This window comes from Lepisma saccharinum, chromosome 18, assembly GCF_977018435.1.
Source record: "Lepisma saccharinum chromosome 18, izLepSacc3.1, whole genome shotgun sequence".
NCBI classification, from domain to species: Eukaryota; Metazoa; Arthropoda; class Insecta; order Zygentoma; family Lepismatidae; genus Lepisma; species Lepisma saccharinum.
The window spans coordinates 15,008,996-15,020,791 of record NC_139246.1 but is presented as its reverse complement, the minus strand read 5'-3'; the positions used below and the strand labels follow the sequence as shown (position 1 = coordinate 15,020,791).

The 11,796-nt window shown below is 38.0% G+C and overlaps 1 protein-coding gene across 1 annotated transcript in view; it reads left to right on the top strand.

Moving 5' to 3' along the window:
• Positions 1-326: 326 nt before the first annotated feature.
• The window catches only part of LOC146001874 (uncharacterized), a 61,785-nt gene continuing 50,315 nt past the window's right edge, over positions 327-11,796 (top strand). Inside the window, exon 1 of the mRNA XM_083139583.1 lies at positions 327-462. The gene's annotated coding sequence lies outside the window, so the exon portion shown is untranslated. The remainder of the gene's footprint in view (positions 463-11,796) is intronic.

The window sequence follows — 11,796 nt, the reverse complement described above, 5'->3', positions numbered from 1 at the left end:
TGCAATGAAATGAACAAATTTAGACTTCACTGTGTTGAGTATGAACGTAATTGGGAAAATGATTGGGGAAAAGGATGTCTAATTTGAATCAAATCAATTATGGCCACCCTATATTTAATGCAATAACGTGTGTCATGAAAGAGGCAGCCTTTTTGTTGCTTCCACGTGCAAACAAAGCCTCTCACACAACAGTTACCTTGACAACTGAAGCCTGAGCAAATGATGGGTAAACGAAGCCATAAATTCTGAGAAGTGCACGTGTCAGTGTGCAGATTCGTAATGTGGGCGATGAAGGCAATATTTAGCAGACAGGTGATTGGTGCTGGCTGTATCCTTGAACGAAGTGGTTTTTTGTCATTTCCGACCGAGAATGGGCCGTTGAGGGATATAGAGGGAGGCAAGTTTCAGTGCGTCATATTTGCAAATACGCTTTCACAGCACTGCTGCAAGTTCACTGCTGGGGTAAGTCGAAATTTTAATTCGTAAATTAAGGCCGTTTATGTGCTATGGAGTGTTAGATGTTACCGTAAATTTTACAATGTTCTAACTTTACAATTTAACATTTTTTATGTTAATTTACAAAAACTGAATGATGTCTTTCTTTCGGAAGCCCATGGCAAACGTCCCTTGACATCGTCAATTGATTTTGATATCAGTTTTTCTGCCACTTTAGACTAATCGCGACGACGAGATTGAGTGATGATATGATGAAGACATACTCATAAGAAAACCCATGCCCACGCGGAAATTCGAACATGTGCATCCCTAGCGTCATAACGCGCTGAGGTAAACACCATTGCACAAATGTCGGCCAAGTATGGTGTCAGTAGTCGCTTGGGATAATAAATACAGACACAAAAATCTACATATATGCTATATATATATACACCCAAACACATAATTGAAATGTATAAGAAAAACTTTCAAGCTTAAATTTGAATATCTTACCGTGAATAGCTAGCTACACCTGCTCTGCGAACCTTAAATATATTGTAAGAACTAAATCGTTAAAACTACACTAATTGCACTTGCCTGTGAAATAGCCTTTATTAATTTAAAACGCCCGCAGTTGTCCAATCGGTTGGGTGTGTGTCTGCCATTTGGAAACCAAGGTTCGATTCCTGGGATGAGCGATTTCAGGTGAGAAATTTTCTAGCAATGTCTTTGCACACAGTGGCTCTGGAATTCACCCAGCCTCAAAGAAATGGGTACCTGGGGTGTAAAGGCGACCGAACTGTGGTGTTTACCCCATATGCCTTCACCAGTGATGTGCGTCTACGCGTAAACAACGATAGTCTACATTCTACACGTAGACTATTTTATACACGTATATTACGTAATCTATGTAAACAACATGGCGAAAGGTGATAACTTAGCAAAATGCATTGTGAAATTAAAATAAAATTATACTGCATATCAGTTGCTGTTGTGTGAGGAGAACTTTCATGCTCTTTCTTCCAAATTCGAACAATTTCTCACCTAGAAAGAAACCTAATACAGGAAATATTCTAGTGTTTTATGGGAAAAAGACCACTCTTGCCTCACGACTGCCATCTGTTGTTCTTTTTTTCATACTATTTATCTTCCTCCATAGTTGATAATAGAATAGAAGATGAAACTCTTGAAAATTAATTTTAATGCACTTTAGATTGTCTACGTAGTCTATGTAAAGTACAACCCAATGTAATCTACGCGTAGATTACGTGTAGACAACGCATGTAGACGTAAACTTATAGTCTACGGCACATCACTGGCCTTCACATACTGTTTTAATATGCAGGGGGGCTTCTTCGTATCTACCGCTCGAGCGCCAAATACTGTAGTTCACACGGGCGACGCTAGATAGCGTACGGAATCGAGAGCTTCTTCGCTCAAGCGAATAACACTCGAACAGGCAAAACGAGCGGTACACGCTCGAAGCCCAGTAGTACAACGCATAACCGTCATTTGTGTGTGGTGATGGGCCCTCAAGTATGGATCGTGAAGTGAAATACAGAGTGAAATGAAAACTTAAGTAAATATACTCATATCTCAAAGCAGTGTTGGGGATTGGGTTCCTAAACTGGGAGCAAGGTGCCAAAACTGGGGAGCAAGGTACATAAGATTTAGAATGGTGCGGGGGCAAAAGTTACAAAAGGTGGCGGGAGGAGCAACTGCCGTTCAGGCCCCCCATAGTTTAGTCTATCTTACCAAAGCAGACATATATGAAAATGAAATAGATGATTGTGGGCTGAAATTGCTAGGATTAAAATGATATTCCATTGTATACACTCGAGGGTACGAGCTAGCGAAGGTGGTCACATGGAGGACTCTAGTATCTACTATTTGAACTATTTTCAGTTCTTTTTAAAAATTTTGTATGTAGTAAATCGAGACTCGAGCCGAGAACGAGAATGAGAACTCGACACACATTTGCAACTCGAGATGGGAAAGATTTTCACATTCACGAGACCAGGGGTTTATCCACTCAGTCTTGGCATATGAAAACATTATTCGTGGCGATATAAATGCAAATTTACCCTGAGAAATGGCTTTAAAATAGGAATTTGCAAACAAGTTAGACGTGTCGTCAAACATTTTAAGTGTGTGTGTGTGTACATAAATATCTCTGTGCGAATTGTCAAAGCTGACCTTGTCGTAATATTTTCCATAAGCTTCCTTCCTTTATCTTCCGTTCGTGAGAGTCTTCCGTTATTTTTGCCAATGAGGAAACTGTAAACAATGAACAACAATTAAGACACGTGTCGCTTGAGGAAGAGTGTCCAGGAAGTAGGAAGGCCTTGAGGTAAAGATCAATTAAATGCACACAAACCCTCAGGCTTAACGATAGTGCACTGTTAATTCACTGACAAGTCCCGTGTTCATCAACAGACGTGTAAGGTAAGTGGTGCTACTGGTAAATCAGAGAGGATTGTAGCTTTCTGTAAGTATAAGATCTTTCTTCAATTTTCATCTCATTACTGTAGTTTATTGTGAAATGTAATTCTCAACATGACATAGGGTGGAGCGTAATGACTTGTTGGTGCTCATAGGAACATCGTTTCAAAATTCTTCCTCCTCATCCCTGCTGTGTGTGTGGCGTAGCACCATCCTGCTGAGGCAGAAATATACACAAGTCCTGTTACAAATAGGGGGGCCGTTTACCCACTGCACCTCTCGAGAATTACGTCGATTATTTTTAATCGACAGGTTTCAATGTTTTACGTAATGTAAAAGTGGTTCCAGCTTTAGGAAAGCACAAATATCGGAGATATTTGATCCCAAAGTATGGCCCACGCAAGTTAAAATCTGAAATTTCGGAGTACATTCGCCGCTTTTTTGTTAGTAACAACTGTTTGTATGCACACTAAAATAGCGAAAGAACACGCCGGAAATAACTATCAGTACCATACCTAACAATCCTAACATAACTACGTGAAATTATAGCTGCTGTTGTGGAATGTTATTTTGGGTGCTATATTCACTTGCGCGAGGCCTTCGGGCCGTTCTGCTACATGGTAAAGTAACACGTTAAGGTAACAGACTTACTTTACTTCACAATAACACATTTCCGAGAGCTATATTTTAGCTGAAAACGTTCATAGACAACAAAATCTTCATAAACCATGCAAGATATTCACTTTCTCTAGGGGGTAGAGATGGTCAAGGGTACCCAAATAGGGACCTATCCGATGGCGTACTGGTAACGTCGTCGAATTTTAATCATTAGCAGAGTGGTTTCCCTTGCAATTAATGCAATGAAGTAGTCGTGCAAAGCGTGATGCTAATTTCACAAACAATGCTATCCTTTAATTTCTGGATACTACAGGACCTCGTGATGTTAGGTTGAAAATCAAGTTGGTTTTTAGGTGTCACCAAACCACATAATTAACAGATTGGGGATCACTGTTTGAAGAACATCCCTGCATACTCCTGCGGTGTGTGCTGTAGCCCCATCCTGTTGAAACCAGATTCAATGCACTGCATTTTCCTGCTATACCTGCCGCAAAATTAGTTTGGTATTGAGAGCTGAATGAACAAGCATCACGGTGTTGCCATATCGTGCGGTACGGCACGGTACGCAGTGCAGCCGTCTGACGCTGTGTCGAGGAAAACGTGTTATGAAAAGGAACAACAATGATGAAATATGTTATTGTTTTTCGAGAAAAACGGAATAACAATGATGACAACAATGATGAATGCGTTATTGTTTTCTCTCTTCATTTCCATCTCCCTTACAACATGAACGAATTAACGAAACGAGCATTGTTTACAGGTTGCCTTTTCAATCCATTCTGAAAATATTAAAAATATACACTTTCAATAACCATTTCTTTCCGAAGTCGCCGTTAAAGTCTGCCCATCTTTCAATTATACCGCAACTGAAGTGCACAGAAGTCCAGTTGGTGGGGCGTCTGACTTTCACGCGGGAGACCCGCGGTGGTTTGTGGAACTTTTTCAAAAGTCCCGAGCGGCTCCGGGGTGGACTCAGCCCAAGTGAGTGCCTGGAGCAAACCTGGCGTAAAGGCGGTCGGTGAACCACATCACCATATCTCCTCCATAATATGGCATAGGTCGAGGTCGAAAGTGTGTGGAGCCCTATCTCCACATCCCCATATGCCTCCATACTTTACATTATATGCATTTGTTTAAAATATGGCTAAAAGAAAGATAAGACAAGTCAGTTACATCAGATATATAACATAAGATAAAATTCTGCTTCGTAATTTCCGTGAGGAATCTACATCGCCATACAGAAATGTAAGGTTTCTCCATCAGTATTTTGCATTCATTAATTTTTTTGTATGAGAATCCCAGAGATTTTATGATTGTCCTTAAAGATGTTTCCCCACTTTGAAAAAATCCCGAACTTTTCAACGAAACTCGCAGTTTCCGAACAGTGGGATGATCTTTCCTCCTATAATAAGAATAAACATGGCAACGAGTAGCGTCTTGCTGAAAGGTAGCTATCTAAATTTGTCACACATTTACTGATATTCCTCTTCTTTCCTGGGGTTTCCAATTTTGAAGCGTCGCATTGATTTACTTCCACCACATTATATATTTTCCCCCCTATGTTAACAATAGCGTTCTTAGACACGCCGACAGCAGCAGCAGTCCTGTCCAGAACTTTATTTACAGAAATGATTGGACCCCCATTGTTTTTATCTTACTCAAAATAGCAGCATAAACCATCTACCGCGTTTAGCCTTTGAGAGGAATTCCTTTACCGAAGGCTTTCTTTCTTTAAGTGAATGGTCTCTTTGGTACATTGTCATTTCAAGTATTGTCTCCTGCGTTTGGCATTCTTCTCACAAGCAGAACACAGAAAATTATGTACAAAAAAATGCATTAAAACAACACGCTAGATACAACAAAGAATACGCTAAATTCAGTAAACACTAAACAAACGGATCGGTTAAAACATCACAGCAACGCAACGCAACAAACAAACAACAGTCCTCTCCCAACAACATGAAAAACTGATCATTAATTTTAGTATGCCGGTATTCCATCCAATAACAACATTGGTCGACATGGGTTTCGATGTTTCGCACAGGAAGAATCGCCGATAAGCTGCAACACCGAGATAAACGTTTTCTGTTGCTAGGTAACCAGAGCTTGGATGAAGTACTGGGAAGATTTTGATTGGCTCGCAAGCCAGCAACCCACCCTCTCGCAGTGACGTATACCAGGTTTCTCCACGTGCTTCACAAGCGTCAATACCAAACTAATTTCGCGGCAGGTATAGTCGCCTGACGTCATTCCGGTTGCAGCGCCCTCACACTGCTCTTATAAAGTCCACGCGTTTACTTCGTTAACGTCGAAGAATTAAGAAAGCCGCCGCCACCAACGTGGGTGGGGATAAACAGCGGGCGAGTTGTTTTCCTCCAATCACACTCAACCTTCAGCCAATGGGCTCAGCTGTCATTCTGCTCGTCTACTCCACGTGGAGTCTCAGTCACATGACTGCGGATACGCTGTTGCCGTACTTTGCAACTTCAATGTGGAGACCGTGGGAAGGTGCTTGAGCGTAGAGTAGATGTGTGGCAACACTGTGCGTTGAATGTGATTGTTGTTGCAGCTGGTGGGCGCGCTCCGTGGACTTAAAAGTCAGCCGGTCGTTAACGTAGCTAGCGCGTCGACTATACCAGCTGACGAAAACCACCAAATCTTATTGTTCCACCATATATATTCTCCTGGACTCCTCCTGTAAGTACCTCCCTGTTGCTGTTGTGCTCTCGCTTTCGTACGTTAGTGGCAGTAGCAATTAAAATTTGTTAAAAATACTCATTAATTTTAGTATGCCGGTATTCCATCCAATAACAACATTGGTCGACATGGGTTTCGATGTTTCGCACATGACCGTCGTCTCAAATAATTTTAGCACGTTGATTCCAAAAATGAAGTCCATTTTTAACCATAATGTCTAGTTTGATCAGAAAACACAGCGATATATTAACTGCCTTAATTTCACAACACAATGTGAAGTTCCATTACTTCCCCACTAGATGGCTCTGTTTAGATGGCGGCAAGATATTGATTCTCTACAATACAAATCCTCCAATTTTGAATGATAAGTGCATGTAGAATTACATGCATTTAATCCACTTTCCACATTCGCATGACACATTGGCATGAAAATTGTATGTACTTTATTGACGCAGTTTTATTTTCAAAATCCCTCATGATAATTTTCTTCATAAAATATCATATAGTTGGGTGGGTTGATCGAACTTTGTCACGTGGAGAAAAATTCTGAAGTGATGGGAAGAAATTGATGTCATTTCCGTGATCAGCATTCAAAAGTATTTCCAGAAACACCTATTCCCTCTGTCCCATAATTATAGTCCAGTATGCCAAAATGGTAGTACAGGAATAACAGACGGAAAGCACAATTTGTACTGATCCTTGAATAATAAAGTTGTATGATTCATTCCCGTGTTTCATGTTCTTCTTCTGTATACACAAATGTCACAGTTTGAATATCGGACAATTATTATGACACAACAAACAAAAATGTACCGGACAATAATTATGGGACAGAGGTAGTATTAATTTGTAAAAATCCGAAGTTTTTTCTCAAAATGTCTACCAGTGTAATCATCAATTTACCAGAGCTTTGATATAAAATATTCGAAATTTACATCTGAATATAAAAATATGCATATAATGTGAACACAAAATACAGTTTGCGGACACAGCTCGCTACGACGACGGGGGTCCTGGGTTCGAATCCCGACCTGGGAATGGGTGTTCTTTGTGAGTGTTCCATCAACAATTTCTTCACACCATCAGTGACTTTATTATCGCGATTAGCCAAAAATGGCAGAAAAGCGAAGGAAAATAAATACATCACACAAAATACAGTTTTTTCCACATAGTATTGTGTCATAAAGAAATTCATGGAAACTTCGATTTTTGCATAACTTCAAGGATAATTGGTAAAAGTGTCGTAAGGTATTTTTGCGAACCCCGGGTACAATCAAAACGTCCGGAAAGTATCCGCTGGTATGGGTAAACAAAATCCAAACGATACTTTCCGATGTCGATACCAATGATATAGGTAGATACCGACAGAACGGTATCGGGTAAGCCCTAATCTACATATTGCCATTTATATTGTTATCACGAATTATTACATAATTATATACGTATTATAATTTTGCCCATGATCTTTTGACATCTGCCCGTTGCGTCTACAATTGCAGAAATAGACGAAAGTAACCAAACAACAAAAGCAAAGAGCTATTTTCGCTTGGACAGTACGAAATGTTTTGAAACATGCGTCAATGTCCACTTATCCGATGACGCAAAGTGACATGTAACAAATAACAAAAATTGCACACGCCATGAGAGGGGGGAAGGGGAGAATCTGTGCAGACACGTGCAGTGAACTTTCCAACTACGTCACGTAAAATGTGGAGGGGAGCAGCTGGCAACCTGCATGCTGACAGGTGATTCCCCCGTAGCCTCGTTCAAACACCTTCCCTTGAATTATAGCACAAGGACAAGCCAGAATTAATTTCACTCCGTGACGTTTCACAGGGTTGCCAGATCTTGTGTTTTATCGTTAGGAATCCTAAATATGAATCTCGTACACTGCCTTGCAATCATAACAACCCGTGGCGTGAGGGCATACTTTTCCTCGCCAAATAACAAAAAAAGAGACATTTCATGGCAAATCCTCAGCGTCCGTATGACATAAATTAACTCTCTAGACTTCTTAAATCCGAAGGTTTATGGCTGCAGCAACACCATCTGTCCGTGGGCAAACCCAATCCAATCTTTTCCATCCTTACCGATTTCCATTAGGTCCATCTCAAGACATATATTACTGAAAAAGAATCTTCAAGTTTCAGCCTACCGAATGTTTCTCAAAGTTGGCGCTACTGTTCATCTTTATTTTTACAGACAATAAAACTTTGATGCAATGTCGAATTAACATCGCACGCTAAAGAACCAACGCCACTGTCAGAGAACTATTAATATGAAACTGACTTTTTTTATGTTACGCCTGGCAACACTGATTGGCAGTTTTGTTTCCTCCTCATGGGGACACGGACGAACATGCATCCCTGTGCGTGCATAAAAAAAAGGAATGTAAAGAGCAAAGGGAAAAGGACACAATGGTAACCCACATCCTTTTTCCTACTTATAAGCCATACATTTGTCGCTTGCAATAGTAGCCTGGTGAAGTTTGTTGTTTCAGGTTTTGCTAACATATAGGTAAGTGATATGTTAACATACCTACAGTCCAGCAGAATTAACTTGAGACAAATTGCTGATGGCACCGGCATTTATACATATGTATAAATTCAATGAGATTTGGATTAATAAAATTTGCAATTTTTCAAGTCTATGCAGAAAAATTCACGCAGAATTCCCAGAGCCAATTTCACGGACAATTCCCGGAATTCAAGGAATTCCCAGTTACTTGCCACCCTGGTATTGTGCAGCAAATCAAAGATAAATCATAGATACTTAATTCATTCTTCAGATCAACAAGTAACTTTTGCTAACAACATAAATATAGGATTACAATAGTTTGTGGATAATTTTGAAATGCAAATGAAAATTTGGTTAGAAAATTAATATTTGGTTGTTACATATAAAATTTCTTACGGTTCTTTTGAAATTTTGTTTTTGAAGATGTACCAAATAAGTATTTTTCAGGAATTTTGAAGCATTTTAAGTTTCTTTTGGAATCTACTTCAGGATTTTTCGCGCCTAATTTAATATTTTTAGAACCTATTTTAGTATTTTTAGAACCTGTTTTGAGATTTTAGGTACCTAAAGCACACTTTTTAGAACCTAAAAATCTAATGTCTAGTCATTTCAGAACAATTTTCGGTTTTCAGATTAGGCGCATTAAGATTAAGTGACGTTGTCATGATAGCTGTAACAAGAACACAGAAACAGTGGATAAACGAAATGAAAAGCTGTGGTACTACTTACCTCGACCGTGGCTTGGGCTCTGGGCTATCACAGCTGTACACGTCTGGGCCTTGGGTCATTGGATTGTAGATTCGTCTGGAACAGTGAGAACTTATAATTATAGTCTTGGTAAAAGGATTTTCTGATTACACTTTCAATTTGAACATGATATGCAAAATACATGGAAAGCTAATGTCACGTGGATTTTCATCTGGATCGTAAATTGATTTGAGTTGTGGATTGATTTGGTTTAATTGACTTAAATTTTTTTCTGCCACTTTTGGCAAATCGCGAAGACGAGGATGAAAAATGAATTTGATGAAGGAACACTCACAAAGAACACCCATGCTCAGGCTGGGATTCGAACCTTCATCTCATATAGAATACGTTGCAGAACCAAGAAACGGTAGTGTTAAAGGTTTCCAGCAACTAAAAGCTTTAGAAAGGAGAGTGTTGAATCCTTATGTTATATTTATAAATGGAATGTGCCCAATAACAGTATCTCATATACTGTAAAGAAATGTCATTGTACATCCAACAGATGTTTCTTTATCTCTAAAGATAACAGTAGGTAAATTGTCCATCGCTATATTCATTTCTTAAATTCTACATACTTTGATGTTTGAAGGAATTAAATACTGTTGATGGGAAGCACATGTAATCCAAGATTTATTGACGTTCTTATTCCACTTCATGATTATCAGTGATGTGATAATTTATCACATTGTGGAAAACAGTCTGAATGAAATTGGTTACAGGCAGAGTGGATAAAAATCATGATTTTTATTTAAAAAATCATTTTTGTTGATTTTCTATATAAATCAGATTTTTTAAATTTAAATCGATTTTTTTATTTAAAAAAAACACGCTTAAAACTGCTGGTTTGGTTTTTGGCACCATACATGTAGATATGTCTTTTATATAGGAAGGCTTTCTCTAGTAAACATCTCTGTAAAATATTTGAACACTCTGATTACAGCAAAGCAAATAAATTATATGTAAATATACATTTTTCTGTTTCTGATACTGTATACAGAGTGGCCCAAAAGTAGGCATACAGTATATACCACTGTCGGCCTGGCATTGTTGTTTGTAAGTTCATTATCCTTTTCAGATATCTTGATGCTATGAATGATGGCTGGTAATTTGAAAGTACACAGTCGTAGTACTACCATAACTTCTTCTTGTTCATTAATTGTTGAAGAATAAAGTCAATGGTACTGTATATCTACTTTTGGACCACCTTGTATATAAACCTAATATGGAAATGATTGTTGAGTGTGTTAATGAAACTATAACAATTTCAGTCACTTTTCTTGCAGTGAAAGTAAAACGTTGTGGATGTACTTTATAATTGTAACTTAAAATATTTTTCTTATAGTCTTTGTATGTGAATTTTGACATTTTTAATGATAGTTTGCAAAATATCATCTACCATGTTTATTTACAGTTTAATAATAATGACACTATTTACAGTATAGTATTTTGTTGATTTTTCTACACAAAATATTTGCTATTTTTGCCTATAAAAAATTATTTAAATTAAATCAAGATAATTTAATTGTGTTTACAGTTTACAAATTACATTTCCCTTCGTATGACATTCACCCCATCAGTACATATATTTCGTTTCCATTCTTAGATCTTAATAAACGCCATTAAATGATTAGAAGATTAATGTACTTTCACAAAAAGTGATTCAGATATCTACAACATTCTTATGTACCTTATTCTATAAATTATTTATTGAAAGTGATTTAAATCAGTGATTTTTTTAAAAAAATCACATGATTCAAATCTTGATTTAAATCACTCCACCTTGGTTACAGGCAATTCACCTACTATGACCTATGCTGTTGAGTTTACTGCTAGACATTCAACAGATAGTTTATTAACCGATGATTATTCTATGTCCAATTTGTATGGTACAGAAGCTTACAGTTAGTTTCTGTTTTCTGTTATACCTGCTGCAATATTTAAAATGTTTAAAATACAACTTCTATTATGCTAAGGAGCAACGAAACAAAACATTTATACATGAAAAATCACAACATATGCTGACCAAGGCAGTCTATTTCAGTAAAAATACACTTAAGAACACTTAACCCTCTGTCAGGTTCTTCCTCAGACTTGAAACCAAATTAAATGAAGTTTGGTTTGGTTTCAAGTCTGAGGAAGAACCTGATAGAGGGTTAAGTGTTCTTAAGTGTTTTTTTTACTGAAATAGACTGCCTTGGTCAGTAGCATTTTCTGTCATGAAAACAATGGTGTTACAATTTTCAAATAATTATCTAGAGTAAATAAAAATATATTGTTCATTTTCTTGTAAGATGTAGATGCACGCTTATTTTTGTTTGATTTCAAGTTCACTTTATGCAC